This window comes from Procambarus clarkii, chromosome 13, assembly GCF_040958095.1.
Source record: "Procambarus clarkii isolate CNS0578487 chromosome 13, FALCON_Pclarkii_2.0, whole genome shotgun sequence".
Lineage (NCBI taxonomy): Eukaryota > Metazoa > Arthropoda > Malacostraca > Decapoda > Cambaridae > Procambarus > Procambarus clarkii.
The window spans coordinates 4,162,737-4,189,536 of record NC_091162.1 but is presented as its reverse complement, the minus strand read 5'-3'; the positions used below and the strand labels follow the sequence as shown (position 1 = coordinate 4,189,536).

Below are 26,800 nucleotides of genomic sequence, written 5' to 3'. Positions count from 1 at the left end.
TTTCTCCAGTGCTGACATTTCCTCTCATTTAGAGCTAAAAATATCTACACAGAAGTCTAAGGCAATGAGAATAGGTGGCAACACGCCAGAATGTAGGACTGAAAGCAGATGCTTTTTCACCCACAGGGTTATAAACCCACGGAACCGTCTACCAGCCGAAGTTGTAAATGCCAAAACTCTGCTGAATTTTAAAATCCAGCTTGAAAAAAATCATTAGGACAAATAAAGGGACCTTTGACAAGTCGCCAGCTACCTGTCCTCGTCGAGGCCACTAGTGTTAGTGGCCCTCAAGTACATCCAGGTAATATATGTACCTAGCTCACATATGTGTAAACTGTTCAGCTTAAGAGACTTGTTATGATTCAGTTCTTCAACCACAATAAGTCACAATATACACAATAAGTCACATTGGGTTTATGAGAGTACATAGCAAGATGTGTATACATGTACACAATCGACTTGAGAATGGTCCAGGACGGACCGAAACGTCGCCGTCCCTTCAACTTCTAGTGTGTGGTCTGGTCATCATACTTCAGCCACGTTATTGTGACTCATCGCCTGCATGTGTATACATTCTTGTAAAGCCACTAGTACGCACATCGTTTCGAGCAGAAAAGACCATACAAGACTTGATATTTACATCAAACTACTTATCAAGCTTGTAGCTTGGTTAGCTACATTAATTTTAGAGGTTTACTTCCTGAGCCCATTATGTGCGTCTAACTGTTCCATTTCCGGCCATGGGATGGGTGTAGAACAGTGGGGAATATACGATCAACTAAAGAAAAGAAAATTAAGATAAGCAACAATAAGTCAATCCAAATGAAAAAAAGTCAAAACCTCATCTACTCTAGATCTTAATTTACATTTTAAAGGTAGAAAAGCAACAAAAATACGCTGACCTTGCCTATTTGTTTTATGTAATGGCAAAACCCTATTAATATTACGGACACATTATTAATATTATTAAGCCACAATAGGCTTGCGCTCACTGCAGAATAATAAGCCTTGAAATTATATATCCTCCTAAAAGAAGTATCGAGCTTTAAATAATTATATGGTCAGGAAAAACAACAGAGTAGCCTACACCGTCTGCAGACTTATACCCATCGGTGAAGATGGGAAACTGAACGGGAATGTGAAGACAAGTGTTCAAGGAAAAGGCGTTTCAGAACTGTAGGAGGGGGTGAAAGCTTTAGTGATGTGGGTCAGGGATTTGCAATATCAGCAAAGTTACTAAGTGAGCCTAATTATTAGGTATAATTGTGTATTTGTTAAAATTAATTATTAGCATTGATAGTATTAGTTTGCCATATGATAAATCCTGGTGAATTTGATACCTTTGACATCGATTGACTTGTGTCGTTTTTGCTCTTGTGTTGGTAAACTGAGGGTTTTAAGAATTGGTAAATATTCTCTGCCACGGACAGAGAATAGCCGTGGATTCTCTACAGTGGATTCTCGTAGTGGACCCGCATATATACAAATCCACTACGGGCTCACCATTGCCCGTGCTACTTGGAACTTCTGTTCCAAGTAGCTGATTCCAAAACGGCACAACTGTACTGCATATTTATCAGAACTATCGTGTTCTTATCATATAATGGAATGTGAAAAATCACGAAATTCAGAGATATCACCATCAATGAAGTCCAAGAAATGTGTAAGTACTTCATTCATAATGATGTACTGCCAGGAATCTTAGCGAAGTATCCAAAGTTTGCTTGCTGTAGGTGCAGCCTGCACATGACAGTAAAGCTGCCGCCTAGTTGGGTGGGTGTGGAGCAAGACTAGTAACTGTGTGACTCGCCATAGAGGTGAAATGCCTTGAATAGACTGTTGTGAGCCTCTTGTTGAATCACTTGATATAATTATCTGAAACGCTGTGCGTATTAGTGCCTTTAGGCATTGTATATACTAGCTCTGTCTAGAAATCCAACATTATGTTTGTAACTCATTTTGAATGTATGTACTTTTACCCGAACATGTTTCTTATAAAAAGATTATTTATATGTATATGTATTTATGTAAATGATTGTATATATATATATGTACATGCGTATGTAACATTAATAATTGTGTAACTTCAAATGATTGACACTTGCTTAGCTAAACGAACTATGAGGTTCAGTTGCTGAACCCATTATGTGCCTCTGTAACCCTTTTCACCACCGCCCACGGGACGGGTATGGGTTGCATAATAAAGAAAGAAAATAAGAAATTGAATTAACATATGAATTATTATTATAATAATAATTATTATTATTATTATCAATTTTGTGTACCTTCTGATTAACAACCGTATCATGTTCTCGTATATATTTTGTAAATAACATTATTATTATTATTGTTGTAAAGTTCAACTTGCTAGGCCAAAAGAAGTTGGCCTAGCAAGTTGAAATATATTGCAAATCGCTCTATATCTGGCCAAAGGATGGCGAGAAATAGTGACGCTGGTCAGTGAAATAAGAAGTCCACTACGGGCTCACCATAGCCCGTGCTGCTTGGAACTTTTGTTCCAGGTAGCAAATCTTAAACAACAACAACATCTGGTCAGTGTGCGAGGCGGGAGACCTTAGGACTTGAGCCAATGTTGGGCCTCCTCTTCCTGTATGACGCCACTGGCAAACGCCTTTCTGACGAAGTCTTGTATTGTCTTGTTCGCCACTCCACTTGCGCTCCGGGTGTCACCTGTGGGCATTACAGAGGTATGGTTAGTGGTTACAGTTATTATGGGTGGAAGTGAAGGTAGGTGTCTAAGAATCGTCACAAATCGTACAAGATAAACATAATATACGAGAGATTTGTTGAGCGCTTTTAAATATATGTAAGTACATCTTCAGAAGTCATAACAAAAATGCATCAGATTTGCAACCAAACACAATCCCATCGTTGTCGGAGCGTTTTTGTCTACATTTATAACAACGAGGAATTCCAAAAGCACTTAACACCTTCATGTCAAAGTAGCAACCCAGTGAAGGCTTAAAGTTCTAAATGGGCAGCAGATAGGTGCCTTTAGAATCCTTCCTTGTTAAGGGGTGTTGGTGGCTTAGTAGGCTAAGCTGCTGGCTACATGTTGTGCGGTCGATCATTTGAGGTTCCAATTCTCCAGGTGAATTAATGTTATTATCGAAGTACACTAAGGTCAATATACTGACCCTCCCCAGGATGCAACCCAACAACAGTTACCTATCTCCCGAGTACCTATTTACTGCTAAGTGAACAACCATTTATATCCCGCCAGGGAAACGAACACGGGTTCCCGAATTGAGAGTGGAGAACGAACCCAACTGTACTATGATGTACCTTGCATACATCAGATCTTTAGAGGATTATGCTGCACCTCTGCTTGCTTTGATGCCTGAAAGAAATCTTGGAGGGCTTAAAAATGGCAGAAGGAAGCCTTGAGGATAATCCTTGGGTGCCCTCGTATCGCAAAGATACTTAACATGAGAAAAAAACTTAATATTCAGAGTGTTGTTGATCGTGTTTCTGAAATTAACTGTCAAATTGGTTTAAACATGCTTAGGCTAGCTCATCCTAGCTCTTGCACTGAAGCCCTCCAGAATTTTTGTATTGAAAGTCAGCATTGTTCCAAATGGATAACTAAAACTAGAACTGAACTCAAAATGTATCAGATATATAATTTGTACCAAGAGAGACAACAATTGCACTTTCCTGCACCGCCAAAGAATCTGCCTTTAAAGGAGAAATTATGTATAACACTGGTTTGTCAATAAGCAGTCTGAGAGCAATGGTACACAAAGAACTTCGACAAAATCTTGTAGATCTAAGGCAAAGTAAAGTCGACACCAGTAATCCCATCTATCATCATACTATCATGCAAGAGGAGCCACACATCTATGGTTCATCCAATAAAATCAGGAGGCTCCTAGATGTTACTACTGCTCGGCATAGACTCGGTTACAAGTATCTCTGGGAATTCTCCTTCTCTGCTGATATAGACCGGACCAAATGTAAACTGTCAACAAAATTATTCGCACACCCTCAGTCACTATGTGATGGAGTGCGAAAAGATACGTGAATTCAGAGACAATTATATAACAAATGTGATGAGATGTGTAAATATTTCATTCAAAATGATCTGCTACCAGAAATCTTAGCTAAATATCCCCAGTTTGCTAACTGTAGGTAGTAACTGAGTGATTGTAATTTATCCACCACCGCTCACTGGATGGGGGGGCGGTGTGCAGGACAAACATATCAATTGACACTAGCTCTCCACATATGTCAGTTGCTTAATTTAGAATCTGTACTTGTGGTTGGTCTCGAGATAATTGATGATGTGACGATGTGTATTGAATTTTGTAACTAGCTCATCAAGATTATAACTTGCTTAACTAAATGAATTGTGGGGTTCAGTCCCTGAGCCCATTATGTGCCTCTGTATACCCCATACCGCCCACAAGATGGGTATGGGGTACATAATAAATGAACAAAACTAAAAACTATGAAGATAAACCGCCACTCGGGGTCACCACCGAAAGTCTCTAATCCTCGTATTTTGATAATTTTATAATAATTCAATTCAATTCAGTAAGTACAGCCCGTTACATATACAGCACTAGGCAAGGCGTTGGTGTATTAGAACAGTGACGGAACGGTGCCCAACCGCTTGGACCATCAGGGATCGACCGCCGACCCTGTAGGAAGTTAGGCTGTCATTGTTCCAACCACTACAAACAGAGTTACAAGGTTGATATCCCTAGAACTCATCAAATTCTTACGTAACCACTTACGAAGCCTCTGCATGTTTTCTTAATCATGGCGGCTTTGTTTACATTTATTAAACAGTTTATGAGCTTCGAAACTTCACAACCCAAGGTTATAATTGTTACAAATATCCTCGAAGCCCTTTGTTGCTTATAAATTGTTCATTAAATGTAAACATAGCCACCATGATTCAGAAAAGATGTACAGGTTTCGTAATTGTTTGTGCAAATAATTGATGAATCCTTGCATTAGGCCGCGTTATTTACGAGCTCTTAAGGTCCCGGTGCTCCTGTGTGAGAGCAGCTGTATGACGCTCCCACGGACTAAGTTCCAGCTTATGTCAATCATTTTTCCTGAGCCTAGTATAGTTGGCTTCGTTCTCGACTAACAATTGGGGATTCCAGGTTCGATTCCTGGAAGGGACTAGAAACAACTGGATGGGCACGTTTCCTCTCACCTAATGTGTCTATGTTTACCCAATAAAACGAATTATCACTATTATGTATCTTCATATTGTGTATGCCTACAAGTGTAAATGTCTGGTGTTGGATGTTTTCGTAGACTTTCACTGACCTTCACCCTTGATGTGGGTCCAGCCCGTGCACGACATCGTGCCTTGTGATACAGCTGAAACCTCTTGATGTACGGCTTCACCGTCAGCTTACAAATGCGGCCCAAAAGCTCCACCTCCTCATTCCTAAACAGCCTGAAAACACAATTAATTAAACACAGTATATATATATACAACTACGTGAGTACAGTTAAGAATAACCTGTAGGAGGCAAATAAGTGGCTTTATTAAATATGCATTTAACAATTACTATTTTATTTTTGTTATAACAATTAAATCACAACAACGCGATGAATCTGTGGATCAATATTGAGGCCTTACCATGGAATCGAACCCCCCGTCCTTGAGCTACAATCTGCCTCACACTGTAGTCTAGTCCGTAGCGTGAATGCCTTGGAAACTCAGGTTCCCGGGTTCGATTCCACCGTATGGCGGAGGTGTTTATTCAAGGAAATATTAAAATATGGCTCAGACCCACGTTGTCATTTAATTCTTGCTTTCAGTCGTGCTTCTTTATAACAATAAATGGATCTAACTCGCAATCCTGAACTATCTTCATATTATTATTATATTTGATTAAACATGATTTAACCCAATTTTTTCATGAATAATTTATAAAAGTTTATCAACATTGTTCCAATCAATCAATTGATTACACACAGAAATTACAATAGCGCGATGCATCAAATTAACAAATCCACAAGGGCGAAGAGTAGAACGGCCTATTGACATAGCTCCAGTGCATGGGGAAATTGTGTAAAAACCTGGTTTGTGTTCGGAGAGGCTGCAGAATCCAAGTAAATTCAGTAGAATTTCTGGTTGGAATTCTTATAACCATGTCATAGCTCAGTCGATTAAGGCCAGCGTCTGGGATATGCTCTCAGACGCAGGTTCGAATCCTCGTCACGGCCCTTGTGGATTTGTTCATCAATTGGATGATCACATGTTTCTCAACGCATCAGACGTGAGAAACTGGTTTCGGACGTTGAGAAACATTCATTTCCCGAATGCGGGAATTCGGAAGGGTTCGACCATTATACTTACATTATTTGACAATTAATTCAAATCTTTACTAGTTTCTCCACTGTACACTTTTAGGTATTGAAGTGTAGCTCCAATTTAATTCTTGCGTTAAATATAAACTAGCAGTCTCCGTGGTAACACACTCGCCCGCGCTTCTCGAGCGATTTGGTCTGAGTTCGTATCCTCGCCGGGGAGGATTGACTGGGTGCCAATCCTTAACTGTAGCCTCTGTTCACCCAGCAGTGAATGGGTACCTGGTTGTTAACGATTTGGCGGGTCGTATTCCGGGAAAAATTAAGATTAAGGACCTGCCCGAAACGCTATGCGTGCTAGTGGCTTTACATAAATGTCAGAACTCTTGTGTATATACATGACTTTATAGATATGTAGAACATTTTTTGCCATTTTGAAGTGTTTAGAAAATTTAGGCTCAAAGAACCAATGATCTTGACGTTGCTTTTGGTCTAGAAGAAAAATGTCATTTGACAAGCCGCCGGCTTCCTGACCCCGTCGAGGGAAGGAGAAAAAAAAAAAGGAGAGAGAAAGACACCAACAGACGTCCTCCGGCAAATTTGGACTAAGTAAAACCACTCAATTATGCGTTTGGAACTTACCCGACGAGCTTCTGAGCGACGGCGGCGGCCACAGCTTCCCACCCTTGGGCGTGTGTGCCAGGCACGAGGCAGCTTACTGCCAGTGCCACCAAGCACTACGCTCACCACCACATGTATCCTCATCTTCAACCTCAGCTATATAGCACCTGCTCGAATGACAGAGAGAGAGAGAGAGAGAGAGAGAGAGAGAGAGAGAGAGAGAGAGAGAGAGAGAGAGAGAGAGAGAGAGAGAGAGAGAGAGAGAGAGTAAGAACAAGTTAAAAACAATAACAGAACAGGTTAAAATATATATATATATATATATATATATATATATATATATATATATATATATATATATATATATATATATATATATATATCATGACTAAATAAATATTCGTTATTCTGTACAAACAGTAATTAAGTTTACGCAGCTTAATATTATAAAAACAGATTTCAAATATAACAATAAATAAAATATGAGAAATATAAAGAATATTTAGAAAAAGTAAGGACAATATATTAGGCTACAAATAGCTCGAAAGGCGAGGCTTTGAACTGCATCTCGAACGTGCAAGGCTGAATAGGTGAGAAGGAAGGAATTATCAAGGGAAAGCGCCAAGCCATTACGACTATATAGCACTGGGAAGGGGTAAGGATAGGATTTGGGATGGGACAGGGGAAGGAATGGTGCCCAACTACTTATGGACGGTCGGGGATTGAGCGCCGACCTGCATGAAGCAAGACCGTCGCTCTACCGTCCAGCCCAAGTGGTTGGGTTGCACAGGTGAGAACAGCAAGAACTAACCTGGTGCTGTTGGCTTGCAGGGTCAGTCGTCGTCGTCGGATTCCAGGTGGCCGGTGTTCGTCGCCCTCTTTTATTGCTCCAGGCTCCGGCCGTATTTGCCAGATTATCAACCGAGAATGTTATTAATTCTAACCATAATTTAGGTCGTTCCTCCAGTAGCTGCCAATTACAAATTGATAATCCATACTTATCCAGAATGTGAACCGAAACAGCAATTATAATGAATATCTAATGGGTGTAGTTATCAAGAAATAATTAGTTATAAAATGTTAAATTAGTTAACGAGTGATGGAAATACCAAACGCCGTCGAGTTTGTGGGAGGTGAAGTTAGATGAGACTTCATGACGACAAGAGTGGCTGTATCCTCTTACGCAGTGACTGTATCCTCTTGCTCAGTGACTATCCTCTTGCTCAGTGACTATCCTCTTGCTCAGTGTCTATCTTCTTGCTCAGTGACTGTATCCTCTTGCTCAGTGACTATCCTCTTGCTCAGTGGCTGTATCCTCTTGCTCAGTGACTATCCTCTTGCTCAGTGACTGTATCCTCTTGCCCAGTGACTATCCTCTTGCTCAGTGACTGTATCCTCTTGCCCAGTGACTAACCTCTTGCTCAGTGACTGTACCCTCTTGCTCAGTGACTATCCTCTTGCTCAGTGACTGTATCCTCTTGCCCAGTGACTATCCTCTTGCTCAGTGACTGTATCCTCTTGCCCAGTGACTATCCTCTTGCTCAGTGACTGTATCCTCTTGCTCAGTGACTATCCTCTTGCTCAGTGACTGTATCCTCTTGCCCAGTGACTATCCTCTTGCTCAGTGACTGTATCCTCTTGCTCAGTGACTATCTTGATAATCGGTGGCTGTATAGTGCTTCTAATATTATTATTAACTCCTAGTGGTCATATTATATATATATATATATATATATATTATATATATATATAATATATATATATATATATATATATATATATATATATATATATATATATATATATATATATATTACTTCTCAGTGGTCGTATCTTATACTTCAATAGTTGCATCTTACCCAGTGCTTGTATTCCATACTCTTGTCTTCGTATTCTACACTTCAGTGATCATGTTTTAGTACTCAGTGGTCGTATCTCACCCCTCAGTTGTCGTATCCTACTCAGTAGTTATATCTTACTCCTGTGGTCGTACCTTACTCTTCATTGGTCATATCTTACTCGTCAGTGGTCGTATTTACTCATCAGTGGTCGTATTTACTCATCAGTGGTCGTATTTACTCATCAGTGGTCGTATTTTACTCATTAGTTGTATCTTACTCCTCTATACTATGGTCGTATTTACTCTTCGGTGGTGTATCTTACGCCTCAGTAGTCGTATCTTACTCTTCAATGATTGTACTTTACTTTTAGTGGTCCTATCTTATTCCTCAGTCATCATATCTTACTCATCAGCAAACAGAGGCAGGTGAAAGGAAACGTGCCAAAACATCTGTCTCACTCGAGAGTCGAACCAGGGATGCCCGATGTGATTCGAGAGCGAAGTCAACCAGAAGTTATTATTATTACAGTGCTTCACAAAATATATTAATAATGGTACTAATACTGAAATATATCATAATCACAAGTTCCTGAACCCATTATGTGACTACCCTTTCCACCACCTCACACAGGATGTTCTTTGAAGTACAAATTAAAGATTAAAAACAATCTAACAAATTTCTGCCTACCCTCTTCCTGTTTCTTTTCGGCTGACACAACAATGCTCACCTGAAAAACTAAAAATATGAAATAAAAGATAATAAATTTTGTCTGTCCAAAGTTGCAAGCCAGATACTTGGGCTAGCTTCATTAAGATTTGCAGGGTGACCAGTTGGTGTTTGGGGAAGGGGGGTTGGGGTCAACCCCACTGCCACTCTTCATGAAATCAGCCAAGATGAAATGTCCAACACAGAGTCTAGTTTTTAACCATTTAGATATCGACATGTAAAACTCGTATTCAGATGGCAGATTTGGATTCTGGGGATCTTCTTACATGACACAACCTTTTGAGATAGATCCAGGCACTCCCATTTAGTATATAACAGAGCCTAATAAAATGTTGCCAGACAGTATTTATACTTTGTATTGACACCTGCATGAAGCCTGGCCTTTCCCAGTCTTCACTTGATATACTGCTGTCAACACTGGGAGTTTCCAATCTTGATAAGTTGGTTTATTCATGTCCTAAGAAAAATCATGAGAAATGTATACGGTACTGAAAAATTTAATCACAGATAGGATTAATAGGCTTTTCGAGATCACCCATAGGCCAACTCAGAATACAACCCACAACAGTTGCTTAACTCCTGGGTATCTATCTACCTATGCACTAAATATTAACAATTATCAAAAGAAAGCACGAAGCCCAGATGGCTATGTACAGTAGTACCATTTGTATCACATAATTCTAGAAATAATTTGTGGTGCATATAGGAGAGCAGAAGATGTATGATGAGTGAAGTCAAAGGAATCGGAATCTCTTAATAATGCACTTTCATAAGTTTCCAGAAATACATTCCAACGTAGAATTATAACGATTTTAAGTGATATGATGGCCAATACCCTCTTCCGGTGGGATCAGTTCCATGTGTGAAAGAAAGGCTGCAGTTGGCAAGGTTTAGTGTTCCTTGAGGATGTATAAAGAACGTGGTTGCCTTTACGACTTGCCGACTGGGACACAAGCATCAGTGTGACCTTGGGTGTGTGTTATCTGTTATTGTCTTGAGGCTCACCTGGCTGTCGGATGTCCTGTAATAGTTCAAGGTTACTATGAATCAGAACTTATAAGGCACTGGAGGTGCGCGTTGCTATGGTTGAGTAATGCTAACTCGTTTAGACAATAAAACAAATCTGAAATTATAAGATGACAGAGACTTGCATGCATGTCTGGGGGTGTGGAAGTTTTCTTGGTAAAAGAAAAATATTAAATATTTAACATAGAATGGATTTTACTAAACAGGATGACCATGTGTTACCTCCAGGAGTCTGGCTGGCAGGTGGGACGTCCCCACAAGCAATGTGAGAGAAGACCAAATAATTTCAAGATTCTGACAGTAACAATGTCCAGAAACAAAAACGAAGATTCAGAAATGAAGAGCATAAGGAAATGCTTGTCAACAGTCCTGTAGACCTAAGATGTAGACCTGACCAAATGTAAACTATGTCGGCAAAATTATTCACACAGCCTACGCCACTATGTAATGGAGTACGGAAAGATACGCGAGTTTAGAGACAATTCTATAACAAATGTTCAAGAAATGAGTACCTATTTAATTCAAAGTGATCTACTACCAGAAATTTTAGCCAAATATTTGGCAGTTTGCTAACTGCAGGTAGTAAATGTGGCTGTCTAATTTTCCCATTGGATGGTGGGGGAAAGGAGGGTGCATAATAGCCAAATCAGTTGTGAAACAAGTTCACTGCACAAGTACACCAACTTTAGCCTAAGTCTCTTAGCCTAAAGTGGTCGCTCACAAACCCATGGTTGGTATAATGTGCATAATGAACGAACTGAACTATAGCCAGGTGCTAATTTACTACCTAGTTTGCATGTAACTTCAGATATTATTTGCAGTTTCATGTAAGGCCTCAAAACAATATGCTATGGCTTGGGTTTTGAATCTTTAAAGAGATTTTTTAAAGATTCAATATATTCTTTGCTAACCTTGCAGCCAGTAAGTTTACTCCATCCAAGCCAGCAAGTCTCAGATGGTAAACCTGTCACTAAACCAGTTTCATTAACATTGTAGTTCTGAAACATTAAATTTATCATCAGAAATACAATACCCTTGTCATTTTCTTTTCAATATTTAATCAGATATTTCACCTACTAGTTTTGACTTTTCTACACACTGCAGCTTACCAGCATTACCCTTAAACTTCTCAACGCCAATGTTAAAGACTAGTCTCCCTGTTGCTGCCTTAATATGCTCAACACTGATAAGATGTGAAACACACCTCACTGCTGCATGTTCAATTTATAAGCTGCTGCTTGCTTAATATAACTTATCGTTGTATTTCTTTAACATTCTTCCTATGCCGCCAGCTTTCTCTGCATTAAACTCCAAAATCTGCATTTTCGTTTCTTTATATTTAAAACAATACTGGTGCTAATACCAAATGCCTCTGCCTGCTGCTTACTTTTTTCAACCAATTCTGCCTCTTCTTCCATATTTAAATAATTTCTTAGGAGAGAAAAGTACCAGGGCAGGAACATGTCAAGTTACAGCACGGCTATGAGAACTAATTGTTTTTTCCCACTGCATTTTTTTTTTACGCTAATTGATAAAGGAGTAGATGACTTCTGACTCCTATTTTCAGGCTTAGAGATTTCCCGATCCATGAATATCAATTTAGTTAATAACAGGTCCCTAATTACTGCTGGATGAATAGTAAAAGATTTATACCCAGTCAATCCTTCCTAACCAGATCTCAAACCCAAACACAATCACTTGCATCACACGGAGCAAATGTACTACCACTGCACCACTCTTCTTCACTTCCCATAACGTCATACTGGACTTACCCAAAATCCATTTTCTGAGAAATTCATGTACTATTTATTTAGCAAGCATCTTTCCATACTCTTTAAGAGTTATTTGGAATGTTTCCACCACTGTTGTATTCAATCTCTACATTTTGCATATTTTAGTCCATGTACATTCATTATAAACAGAGGGTATCTTAATTATAAATATGATTTATATTACAAAAGGCACTCCTAATCAAATTTACTTCCTTTTCCTTAACTTTTTTCACCATACAACGGCAAAATGGTCATGAACAAAGAACAGGCCTGCAATCAATCTTTATTGTATTAACAAGGCATTCCTATATATAACATTTTGACTAGAAAACATAGTAATATACTTGTGCACACACACACATTCCAAAACCAATAATTAAAATCACCTTTTGTGCACATACATTACATAATTATGCAATATAGAAGTCATAAAACATTTACAATTATTATCCATGATTTACAAATCTATTTTCCATTGTATTGCTGACACAATAAATATTTACATAATACAGTAGTATATAACATATATGATACCATATAATAAAACAATTACCAATGTTGAAAACTTTGATATTTATAAAATAATGAGCTCATAATAGTGTATAACATACACCACATAATATACAAATTAACTATGTCAAAACGTTTAAAATATTTATACAATAATATGAGCTGCTCTGTGTCTGATGCAAACAGCCTACACAAAAAATATTATTGTACACTAAAATGTACAAGTAACCTACTAGTTAACTATTGCACTCGGCTTAACAAACCAATTATGCTAATTTTCATAGCATTTCTATAACAAACTGTCATCCATTAACCCTCAAACTGCACACCTATTTGCAGGTACTGTACTACAATCAAGGTGCACATGGGAAAAAAAAGTATTGGAAACCCATATGGACCAATCACATACGTAGTGCATATGCAGCCCGTCCTCTCGAGTCGTCACAAGGTCACAAAAACGATGTACTGTACTAAATTGCCTGAACCTTATCTTACCAAACCTATCCGATGGACCCACGAATAAAAAATTTAACAGCCTGTTAATTTAGCGAGCTGCTATGATTTATAGTACATCATATGTTGACGTTGAGGATTTTTACATCAAAATGTGATGTACTATTTGAGAGAACAGGTTAGAATATGAATCTTAAACACACAATTTAAATACATGAATGATGTGCCTCCACTAAGCAAACAAATACTGTATTACATGAAGAGATGTTTGAACACAAGGATGAGTGGGCTCCATATATATGGCTTAAGATGTCTGTCAAGGAACTAGACATTCGAAAATGATTTTAATAGATTATTCACAGAATGAAATATATCACTTAATATTTGATAACCAATTAATATATGCATTTAACTAGAAAGGATAACATTCTCATAAATTAAAATAAACTCTGCAATCCAGTAATATTTTAAGTATCGAAAAGAAAGTTAGAAAGAAAAAGTTAAAAGAAACTTAGCCAGGCTGGCTGTAGAGCACTGTGGAACAGAATATTCAAGAGTTCCCATATATCATATAGGATAGCAATACAAAACCCAAAAATTGATACAATGATCAGTATCATAGGAGGCAGTTTCATCAAAAACTTTAACCGAGAGGGAGTAACACTGTATGAAAATCTACCAAAGAAAAACATGTACAAATAATGGCCATGGGTCAAAGGCCGGGCCGCGGGGATGCTAAGCCCCGAAATCATCGCAAGGTATGGGTAGAGCTGATCAAGTTACCTCTGGCTGCTAATAATAATTATAACAAAGGCACTGCACTCTAATTTTTTGGTGCTAACATACATGTTAACTATACTTGTTTCATGCCATTAGCATTTATGTAGAAGCAAGATTATAAATTTATGTACATCATTTTATTACTTCATGTACCCAATACTTTCTTTAGGTATACAGAAAAAAAATGTGAAGCTTTGTATAACATGTACGAAACTTCTAGGTACAGCTGAACAAATTAGCTGATGATCAGTGAGACAAGATATGCACTACCTGGGAGAAAAAGAAAAGAAGCTAAAAAAATGTTTGCACAGCCCTAGTGTAAGTAATGAAGAACAATGATTTACCTACTAGAAACCAGTGTAAAGGCTAAACAACAACCATTGTACTCTTGAAATAATTCCAGGTCATACTTTAGATAAACACACATGGATTTCACTGTCAACTGAAAGATGATGATTTATATCTTTATTGTGTTCAATTTTTCATTTAACAAGAGTAATGTCTCAAAAATACATTTGCATAAGATTAGAATTAGCCTACTTATCACTATCTCTTGTGGAATCTCTCGTTACCTTGAGGTTCCGTGGAACCCTGGTTGAGAAACACTGATTTACACATTAGAAGGCATAGTGCAAGGGCTAACAACCAATGGTTTATGCACTAAGAAGAATATTCCATATGCTGAAAAGTGTAATTTACACACTAGAAGAAATAGGATGTGTGGGAAGTAACAGAAAGAGTGCACATGAAAATATAAATTAATTATGGAAAACAAAAGAGCAATAAAATATATATAAAGGTATTCAGTAACAAATGGAATAACTTGAAGACAGCTAAATGATATTGGAATCAATTAAAAATGATGCACTATAGGAGACAAACACTGTACTGTACAAGTAATGAGAGAAAGCTCCCTCACATTGTCTGTCTGAATATACAATAGCAATCTGTTTGCAACTTTATTAAAAAAAATAGAAGTATTTAGGTATCAAAATGGTTCTAATATGCCCTTGTATAGAAATGCTAGCTTCTTCTCTATCACTAGCACCTTTTTTAATATATAACTACAGTATTTTGAAATGTGCATTTGGATTTATTTACTGTTTGCATATAAATATTTTCTTGAGTCAGACATGTAACCATTATTACAAAACAATTATTTTTGTACTATAAACAACATGCAAAGTAGCATAGTCTTGCTATCGGCTTAACATGGCAGTGATCACCTCGTATGCTTCACATATTGCAACATTACTTCCGTGTTTTAGTGGCTAAAATGTTTCATATAGATGAATAATCATCCTACACCCCCTAACTCTTGGAGGGCATCATGTGCTACAGAGAACCCTGCACTCTATAAGAAACACTGAACACGCCATGTAGCCCATCCTCCAAACAAAGACCCAAAGTCCATTCCATGTACCCGCCAAACCCGTTATATATGACAAGAAGTTTACACACGACTCAACTGATGACATCCGAAAACTTCTGGAAAAAAGTGCTTCGCTGGCGACTTTTGTTTGAACCACAATGCTGTAAATCCTTCACCCACATACTATAAATACAAATAATAGCCAACAGAACCCAAACACCTAACCAGTGCCTACATATGTACAATATGCTAATATATAATAATAATATTAATTTAAACTTGAGAAAAGTTCTGTTTTGAATGAACAGAATGTTAAAATTGATGAATGTGCCTTTGGGGTCAACCGCTTGATAGAATGGACTTGGTCTGAGGACGGGTTGCACCATGGGGGTAAACAAATGTATGGAAGATATAGGATACTAGAGGGGGTACCAGGCAGTGCCTGGGCCTCTTCTCTCCTCCCTCCTCTACAAATCTTCCCCCTTCCCCTCTTTCTCTCAATTACCTCATCTCCCTTTATCCCCCCCCCTTTTTTTTAAACAGGTGGGTACAGGAACAGATGACTTCTATTCCTGTTAGCAGGTCGAGAGCTTTCCCTTCCCATAGCTCATGGTAAGCTTTACCATACTAGTTTTACGTTTTACACAGGTGGGTACAGGAGCAGGTGACTTTTGACTCCTGTTAGCAGGCTGACAGTTTTCCCTTTCCAAAGCTCATGGTATGCCTTACTATACTAATTTTTCTTGAACACAACCTGCCAATCAATTAATAACCAGGTACTTAATTAAGTACTGGTGCCCATTCAATTGTGCCTGGCCTGGACTCAAGCAGATCAAATGGCTCGTGAAGCAATGGGTGGGTTTTTATTACTGTACGACTTGGACACCGAAATACAGTATAATTTATATAGATGTGCTAGGGTAAATAGGTCACATGAAAGAGTAGGTTTGTATATTAGAGAGGACCTTCTATGCTCAGCTTCTTAACTAAACAAATGAGATGGTTAAGGTACTGTGAGTAAAAATAGAGAAAATACACTTAGTTATTATTCATATACAAACCTCCAGATGTAAAGGTTGAGGAATTTACAGAACAGATTAATAAAATGGAGAATAATCTCAATAATCTGGCAAATCAAATACCAGATATTCACTTCCTAGATTTCAATCTGCCCAGTCTTATATGGAGAATAGCAAACAATAATAATATACCAGGAAATCTGTCTGGAAATAACCAATCATTACCAGCTGAGGATGTTTCTCCAGTGGAGGAGGATGAGGCAGTAGTGAATGTCCCTTCCACAACTATTAAGAAGTAATGTCAGATGTGGGAAGAGATGCAAACTTCTATGAAAAGACTCACCCAGAGAAAGCTGTAGTAGGCCATTGGATTAATCTTTTCAATGACAATGTGATGCCTCACTACAGAGACATCTTGTGAGGAAGGGAAAAACAATCTTCCATGGACAGATGTGAGAACATCGAGCAGTGAGCCACAACCAGGACCTAGTGGTATGCAGGCAAAATGTGGCAGAGAATGCACCCCTGAGAGGTCTTCACTGCCTGAGGTTATAATGGAAGGGAACTCCCCTTCCAAACAGTAACACCTCTTCTTCTTCCCCCTCCTCACCATCTTCCATACGCCAAGAGCAGTCATCAGCAATGGTAAGTAATAATTTGAATATAGTTTTTGTAGTGTAGATTTTGATGAATTAGGTATAAAATTTAGTTTGAAGTGAGGTTTTTGGGTAGTCAGGAAAGGATTAATTCATTTCCCATTATTTCTTATGGGGAAATTAGCTTTGGGTTACGAGTTTTGGGTTATGAACTGTCTCCAGGAATGGATTAAACTCTTAAACTGAGGTACCCCTGTACTTGGGTACGGTAAAATTGAAGGCCTTAAACAAAATACAAGTTACCAAACATAATCAAATCTGCCTATAATAGGAAAGCAACAAGTAAAGAATCTGGTAGTAATGATGTCTGACCACCTAACATTAAAGTAGCATAACCAAGCAAATATAGCATCAGCTAGAAAAATGATAGGATGGAATAAGAGAACCTTCAAATCTCTGCAAGACACAGCGAGGTAAATGACATTACTGTATTAAGAGGAGCTTTACCAAGCTGGTTGTCCAGCAGAGAGAGAACCTCTTTACTTAATGCCCTGCAACTCTGATGAGCCTGTTGGTCACCCAGATGGGATCACAGTGAACCCCTGGAAGAATGGTAGACAGTTGGTGTGGGCTACACGTGCATTTCAATTTTAGCCAAGACCTATGTTGACTTCAGTGTTGCCCATTCGGGCAGCACTGCAACTCACTGGAAGCAGCCAAGTCTTGTAAATACAGAGAACTTGATCACCATTACAATTTTGTTCCCATTGTCTCAGAGACACTTGGTGCCTGGGGTAAAATTGCTGCAAGTTTTTTGAAGGAGCTGGGTTCTAGGTAATTGAAACAACAAGAGACCCCTAGAGTCCCCAGTTTCCTCTTTCAGTGCCTTAGTGTGGCGATACAGAGAGGAAATACACACTGCATCCATGGTTCCTGCCCTCCATCTGAGGAGCAGGAAGAATTAGAAAACCTGTGACAACTAGCCTTATACCTTGCATGTAACCAATGTTGTAACCCCTTTAGTGTAATAAAGTTTCATATAAAATATAATTACAAAATACACAATATATGGTAGGTAGGAGACGACAATGTGTGAGTGTAAGTGAGTGGACAATTGGACAAGGCTCCTCCGGATGTTACCTATCGTCTTCTTTGAGGTCGAGGGTCCCTACAAATGCAACCAGAGGTGGTACTCCCCTATATCTATCTATTTATCTATATAACAGTCCATCCTCCTGTTTAGGTAGTACTTATAGTAACAATGAGGACCATAGTATATATACTGACGTACAACGAAATTAGAAAGAACAAAATGAAAACTATTGAGTTTGACAAACTGGAAGCCTATTTTTTACTTGCGTTGCTTTAACAAACTAAACTAACCAAACCTTCCTAGGCCTAATATACGATATTTGAAGCCTAATATAATATGTGTGCGCTATATTAGGCCTAAGAAATATTTAAGTTTGTTTTTTAGCTTCATTTATTTTAAAGGAATTCCCTACTAGTCAGTATACTAGTATCTAAAAGTTAAGTACGTACGAATTCGTGACTCAACGGAGACACGACAAAACCCCGCAGGCCCAAAAACCTGCACCAGGCAACCGACAGCGGAGAAACCCCGCTCGATACCTGCTGGATGAGGTACTGGGAGCTCTTTTACACCTCAAGCCCGGCCCAAGACCAGGCTAGACCGGCCAGAGGGTGGCCCAACAGGCAGCTGCTAGCAGCAGTCCACCGGCCCACATACCCCCTCAACCAGGACGGGCCGGAACTGCCATACGAAAACAGGCTAGTGCGCCCTGGAAGACCAAGGACAAACCAGCAAGAAGGCTTATGCTCGCAAGTAGGTCGTGTAACAAGCACAGACCACTGATGGTAATACAGTGTTCCCCAAATGTGCCAATAGCACCACTGCACTCCACTGGTACTATCCCGCAAGTTCAACCAGATAGACGGGACCCAAGAGCCAGAGCTCAAATCCTGCAAGCACAGCCAGGAGCCTGACCAGGTGAGTACAGAACCAACCCTACAACCCCCACACCCCACAACAGTAAAAAGGAGGGTCCCCTGAATGACTCCAGCATGGGTTGAACATGCACATGAGGGGGACAGGAAGGGTTGAAAAAGGGACAGTCACTGGTGTGCGAACGGTCTCAGTCGTACAAAAATATACTTAAATAAAGACAGGTATATAAACAACTCCACATCCAGCGCCTGGCCAAAAGACGCCAGACCGCAGAAACTCACCTGGCGAACGGTGGCACGAACTTGACACGACTCAACCGTGCCCAGAAGAACCTGGGAGCACCGCCAGGTGAAGACGCCAGAGCCGGACCCCCAGGAGAGCAGGGAGAGGCGAAGGAGGCGGTCCACACCCATGACACAGGGAAAACCGCAGTGTCCTCCCACAACTGGGAACCAGGACACCCCCGGCGCCAGGGGGCACATACCGCAGTCAGGGAGAAGAACGAGAGGCTTCTTTTGCTTCCACTGTAGCAAAAAGGGCGCAAAACACCAGCACTGAAACACCACCGAGACCAAAACAAACTCCACGGCGCATGCGCATAACACGCTGGCCGAACCGCACACTCGCTCTGCGGGAAGGCGCCAGCCAGGACTACTGCACGAGAAAAGTAGCCAAAAGAGGAAGCAGGAACAATAAAAAAAAAAACGGCCAAAGAAGCAAAGAGCCCAAAAAGGAACCCAACCGGGCGACAGGTAGCCCAACCGGGCGACAGATAGGCCAACCGGGCGACAGGTAGCCCAACCGGGCGACAGGTAGCCCAACCGGGCGACAGGTAGCCCAACCGGGCGACAGGTAGCCCAACCGGGCGACAGGTAGCCCAACAGGGCGACAGGTAGCCCAACAGGGCGACAGGTAGCCCAACAGGGCGACAGGTAGCCCAACAGGGCGACAAGTACGAGGAGCCAACAGACGTTCTAATAATGCGGGAAGTAGCGAAACGCCTTCCCGTACCCTCGAGAACACAGAAGCCGACACTAGTCCCGAAGGCACACAAAGGCGCAGGCGCACCCGAGATCAGAAGTCACGCAGAACCCCATCGAACGGGGAAACATGACGAAAACACCGTCCCAAAAAGGGGTGGGAGGAAACATCCACCCACAGGACAGAACCAACCGACTCAAAGGCCAAGGAACCGAGCCCGGGGAGGGGCCGACGCCCAACAGCACGTACGGCGAGTGGGGAGGAAAGACCCCACTCCGCGTAACCACAAGCCCCGCCTAGAGGGGGATAAAAACCCCCACGGGGTCCAACGGGGCCAAGGCTCCCCCAAGTCAGCCCCTCCCCAGCCCCGAGAACCTACACGACAGGCCCCGGGGCCGACCCGTTCCCCCAAAGCCCCAGCCGTACCAGAAAACCGGGGCAACCGTGAAAACACCAAGGAAGGGAGCCCACTGGCAGACTCATACAACACGGCTGGAGGAACAGGCTCAAATGCCCCCGTCACCACCCGGAAGGGGAAATCCCCGAGACTGCCCGAGTCTCAACACCATCAAAAACCCCGCCCCGAACCTACAGACGGTAAGGAACCGGATGCAGGCAGGAAGGGTGATCCAGGGGAAAGACAAGGGGGTGTGGATGGAACCAAAGCAACCAACACCTCCAAGTCCAAAAACGAACTACAACGGGGCAGCCCCGGGGCTCCCGGGGAGGAAACCACGAGAACGTTGCCACCACCAAGGCTCAAATGCAAAGTCCCTGCTGCCCGCACCCGCTTTGTCAGCACACCTGGGTAACCGAGCCACAACGAGCAACCAAACTCGCAGGACTCCGGGTCGAAGGTGTCACCGACCCCACAGGCAGCAGACGGAGGCAATACAGAGAATCACCCAGAGACAAAGGGTGAGAGCAACCCTCAAACTCGCTGGAAGCGAGGGGGAGGACTCTGGGGTCACATCCATCGGACCCGCGCGCCCCCAGGGGTTTCCCAGGGTCCCGAGCATTTACTATAAGAGGACTCGCGCTCAGGTAATCCCAGGCAGGGTACTGCTAACCGGCACCCAAAGCTACCAAACAACTTTCTAAGAGCTGAACCCCCAGGATGTGTACACTCACGGGGACCTAGCAGGGGGTACCACCAGAAAATACTCAGAACACAAGGGACACAAGGGGCAAGAACGAAGGCAGACCCCCCCCCACCAGGTAGATAAACAAAAAGAAAAAGAAAACCCCGCAAGAGGACAGCGTACCCAAGCGGAACAGAGCCGGCCGCTATGATTGGTAAAGACAAGCTGCACAGTACCCTGCGCCCCACCAGTGCAAAAACTGCCCCTTATTCTAAGGCGAACAAGGGAGAGACAGAACACCCGAGCACACAAAGAGCGGCCGAAAACCAAGCAGTAAACGGCCAAGCAGGGGCAGGGCCCAAGGAACTTGTGGAAGGTGGCCCCAAGCCCCAAGGGCAGTACTTACAGGGCACCTAGGGAAGGGAACCCTAGGCGCATGCAGCCCGAGTACTGGAGAATCACTCCCGGCTCACGCACCACCTAGAAAACAGACACCACACTCTTGGTACAGTGCTGAAACAACCACTGGAGCCGGAGCACATAACCAGTGCCTATAGCATCAGCCGAAGAAATGATGGGTGGATAGCCGGCGTGTGAGGTCTGGGGCTCCCCCTTCCCCCTCCCGGGGAGGGGGGAGCTGCGCAGACAGCGGCGCGGTGACGTATGACGTCATACTAGTTTCCTTGTTTTCTGTTGAAGAGTTCTATTCACCAGTTCGGCTTTAGGTAGCAATTTTCACCAGAATAGGGGTTTGTTTTGGAATGCTTACCTTTCTGGATGCTTGACCCGGTCGATGGCAGACATAGAATGCTTCCAACCACACGGGGGTTTCTATAGGCCATTGCTCCCCTTGCCTCTCTGAGGGGGCCAGGTTCTGGCCGTGGTCCCCGGTAGGCCCTAGAACTCCATACACATGACTGATGCCAAAGTCTGACATTAGCATATCAGCCGGTAAAGCTCCGGGGAGCCGACGGGGCTTCCCCCAGAAAAGGAATCAGTATAGGAAAAGGCCAAACCCCAAACATACCAGTGATACAAAGATGCGAGAAACAACTATACTGCAGTAAGGAGAGAGGCAGAAAGAAATTTTGAAAAAGGGATAGCGGATAAATGTAAAACAGAACAGGGCCTATTCCACAAATTCATAAACAACAAATTGCAGGTAAAGGATAATATCCAGAGGTTGAAAATGGGAAACAGGTTCACGGAAAATGAAAAGGAAATGTGTGAAACATTAAACGAAAAGTTCCAAAGTGTGTTTGTACAAAATGAAATCATCAGAGAACCAGATACGATAAGAATGCCAGAGAACAACATAGAGCGTATAAAAGTGTCTAGAGATGAAGTGGAAAATATGCTAAATTAGCTCTGTAAGAACAAAGCAGTTGGCCCAGATGGAGTTTCACCATGGGTTCTGAGAGAATGTGCATCTGAGCTCAGCATTCCACTTCACCTGATCATTCAGGCATCCCTGTGTACAGGAGTTATAGCAGACGTGTGGAAACAGGCTAACTATGTAGATTGGTTAGTTCCAATCTACAAAAGTGGCAGCAGGGAGGACCCCCTCAATTATAGACCTGTATCATTGACTAGTGTAATAGTGAAAGTATAGGAAAACTAATCAAAACTAAATGGGTAGAACACCTGGAAAGAAATGATATAATATCAGACAGACAGTATGGTTTTCGATCTGGAAGATCCTGTGTATCGAATTTACTGTTTCTATGATAGAGCCAAAGAGATTTTACAGGAAAGAGATGGTTGGGTTGACTGCATCTCTCTGGACCTAAAAAAGGCTTTCGACAGAGTTCCACATAAGAGGTTGTTCTGGAAACTGGAAAATATTGGAGGGGTGACAGGTAAGCTTCTAACATGGATGAAAATTTTTCTGACTGATAGAAAAATGAGGGCAGTAATCAGAGGCAATGTATCGGACTGGAGAAATGTCACAAGTGGAGTACCACAGGATTCAGTTCTTGCACCAGTGATGTTTATTGTCTACATAAATGATCTACCAGTTGGTATACAAAATTATATAAACATGTTTGCTGATGATGCTAAGATAATAGGAAGGATAAGAAACTTAGATGATTGTCATGCCCTTCAAGATGACCTGGACAAAATAAGTATATGGAGCACCACTTAGCAAATGGAATTTAATGTTAATAAATGCCATGTTATGGAATGTGGAATAGGATAACATAGACCCCACACAACCTATATATTATGTGAGAAATCTTTAAAGAATTCTGATAAAGAAAGAGATCTAGAGGTGGTTCTAGATAGAAAACTATCACCTGAGGACCACATAAAGAATATTGTGCGAGGAGCTTATGCCACACTTTCTAACTTCAGAATTGCTTTTAAATACATGGATGGCGATATACTAAAGAAATTGTTCACAACTTTTGTTAGGCCAAAGCTAGAATATGCAGCGGTTGTGTGGTGCCCATATCTTAAGAAGCACATCAACAAACTGGAAAAGTTGCAAAGACACGCTACTAAGTGGCTCCCAGAACTGAAGGGCAAGAGCTACGAGGAGAGGTTAGAGGCAATAACCCTCAAACCACGCATATCATATATAAATGATATCAGTGACAAAACCGAAACCGCGCACATCATTTATATATGATTTCGTGTCTAGCGCTATAATTTAAATGCCCCGCCTGGGATAGGGGCAGCTATAGTACAGCCACGACCGATAGTTGCCAGATGCCACCTAGAAAAAAAAATCCAGGCCAACATTCTTGGGTGTTACAGCGTCAGTATTGAGCAAGCCACCAAGGCTGGCGCACGCAGCACGAGCTCACAGCACCGCTGTTCAGCTTGTGACCACAGCATCGCCTACAAATACAATAATATAAATGATACTGCTATTATTTAGCAGTGATAGTATTACTGAAGCCCCCTGACTGTGATAAAACTGACCAGGATTCTGATAATAGCAGGATTGTGGTGATATTTAGCGCTGTGCTCCACGGAGGGAGGAGTAAGGCTGTGGAGGGAGGGTTGTGGTGTCGTCTTCTGACTGTGTGTGGCCACCATTTATTGACTGCACTCACCATGCCAGCTTAGTGGTTCGCTATGGTGAACACAGATGTAGATACTTATATATAACGTGTGTATAGTGTGAGATAACAGCGAGAGGAGTAGGTTGGGAGCCGCCATTTTGGTGAGGGAGGAGTGTCGTCTGCACGACTTGGCATGGTGTTTACTGATGGCCACTATGGTCTTTGGGCACCGTACCAGCTTATTTGTTCAGGTATGGTAAATAAAACAGGTAGATATTTATATATAATGTGTGTATATAGCGTAATAACACCACAAACAATATTGTTGGAGGACAAATATTAGTGCGTCTGGCCTTGAGGGCCGCCGCCGATCAGCTGACTGTGTGAGTAGCTACGTCTTATGGCCTTCACTCACCATACAAGCTTAGATGTACAGTTATGGTGAACAAAACATGTAAATACGTATATATAATGTCTGCGTATAGTGAATAAATACAGAAACAGTATTGTGGGAGGTGAATGAGGGTGAGTGAGGTGGTGTTGAGGGAGGGAGTGGCAGTGAGTGGCTCGCTGGTGTTTGGTGTTTCACTCCTCGTTGCTTTTTGACTCACAAGACCAACTTAGTAGTTCGTTATGGTGTACAAAACATGCAAATACTTATATATAACCTGTGTATATAGTGTAACAACAGCAAAACTATTTGTTTATTGTTTTATGAACATAATAATTGAATCACTAATATGCACACCATAATTTTGAGTACAGCGATGGTTCACACATTTTATAATATAAATATACCACAATTCACTGTATGGAATAATATTACTGCAAAAAAACTAAGAAAAAAACAATCAGAGACATTGAAATAACTAGGTAATAATATATTTGTGGCAACTGCCGTCTGACAGCTCGGGCGGAGTAGACCTCGTCTGGCGAAGGCTCTGCCAACGCCCTGTTTTTGCCACACTTCCCTACCCTATTGCGGCTAAAATATGCCACCTACGATTTTTTTGTTATTTTTTTCCGTGATCAGGGAACAAAAATGAACACTTCTATAAGACGAAAGAATTTTTTGGAATTTTTGTTGTTGTTGCGCCTGTGGGTGTGAATTCCATTTGGGCCCCTAGCGGTTTGAGGGTTAAATATGCCAAAACTAGAAGACAGAAGAAAAAGAGGTGATATGATCACTACACACAAAATAGTAACAGGAATTGATAAAATCCATGGGGAAGATTTCCTGAGACCTGGAACTTTAAGAACAAATGGTCATAGATTTAAACTAGCTAAACACAGATGCCGAAGATATATAAGAAAATTCACTTTTGCAAACAGAGTGGTAGACGGTTGGAACAAGTTAGGTGAGAAGGTGGTGGAGGCCAAGACCGTCAGTAGTTTCAAAGCGTTATATGACAAAGAGTGCTGGGAAGACGGGACACCACGAGCGTAGCTCTCATCCTGTAACTACACTTAGGTAATTCTTAGGTAATTACACAGGCCCGACAAGGCCCAGGAACAACAACGAAGGAATGTGTAGCCAACCTACAAATGTCGTGGGCACAGGGTTAGACTGCAGGCTGGCTGGACCGAACCACCCTGCGGACAACTCGAGATAACTGCACCCTGGAACAGGGAAGAAGGGAAATCGGAGCAACCCAAAGCATGATCCTAGTCATAGCAGCCGGGGTATGCAAAGAACGGCGAAGCGCCGCAACCAAACACATCACATGATGCACCCCCGGCCTGACCAACCAAACATCAACAACCCAAGGACCCCTCTGGAAAGCATCCGTGTCAGTCTGCACCAGAAAGGAAGGAGACGGCTGCAAGGGAACAAACCCATCACGAGGACCAAAATAGCAGAAGCCCTGGCACCGGAGGAGAGCATGAAGCACACCGACCCGACCCCAGATGCCAACGCCAATATGAAAAGAGCCTCGGAAAACAATCCAGAAATGAAGGGGCAACAAAAAACCGAGGAGAAAAGAAGAGAGCACCCAATCCAAGAACCAGGACAACTCAAGTGACGCCAGAGCAGGCCCAGAAGTGAGCCACGACAGACAGAGCTCGTGAATTGGTACAGAGGAAACACCAAAACCGAAGCAACCCGCAGCGGCTCCGCCAGCGCCGAACAAGACAAAGCGACAGTATGTGGCAAGATGACGGCCCTGAACCTCCAGAGGAAAAGGACAAGACCATGCCAACAAAATGCAGCAAACCTACGAACGAAGGAACAAAAAGAAAAAGGACTACCAAAAAAAAACCCACACCGCCGCCAAGACGAAGCACGCAGGTGGGACACCACCAATGAAGCCACCTGAACACCGACAGATGATGAGAGATTCGAGGCAGAACTGAACCAGCTCTGCCATGGACCGACCAAGCACGGGAAGAGGCGGAGCCATGGGAAAACCTCGGGTGCGAACACCGAAAAAGCAGAGCCAGAAACCCAAGCCGGCCAGGAACCAGATGGAATGTCTGCCATACAGAAAACTTCCCAATGCTAGCGAGCTCGTCAGGTGATCGGAAACACTGTGGTTCCAACGCGAGACCCGTGAGAAGTGACACTACGAGATCAGGAATGCGTCAACTGGCAGGGTAAGCCAGGAAACCAGGATCCCAAACCTGGCAAGCCAGGAAAGAACCAACCCAGGCGAGCAGACACACCCCGTCCGGGAAGAACTCCCCGGACCCTTGAAGGAACACCTCGGGACTCCTGTAGGGTAGAGGCGGATGCGGCGCCA

General features: G+C 41.9%; 1 protein-coding gene and 1 pseudogene across 1 annotated transcript in view; both read right to left on the bottom strand.

The window, feature by feature from the left end:
• Window positions 1-26,800, bottom strand: part of LOC123750645 (mRNA (2'-O-methyladenosine-N(6)-)-methyltransferase) — a 221,183-nt gene that overhangs the window by 94,924 nt on the left and 99,459 nt on the right. The gene's annotated exons all lie outside the window — the stretch shown is intronic.
• On the bottom strand, window positions 2,222-7,065 carry LOC138364229 (anti-lipopolysaccharide factor-like; annotated as a pseudogene).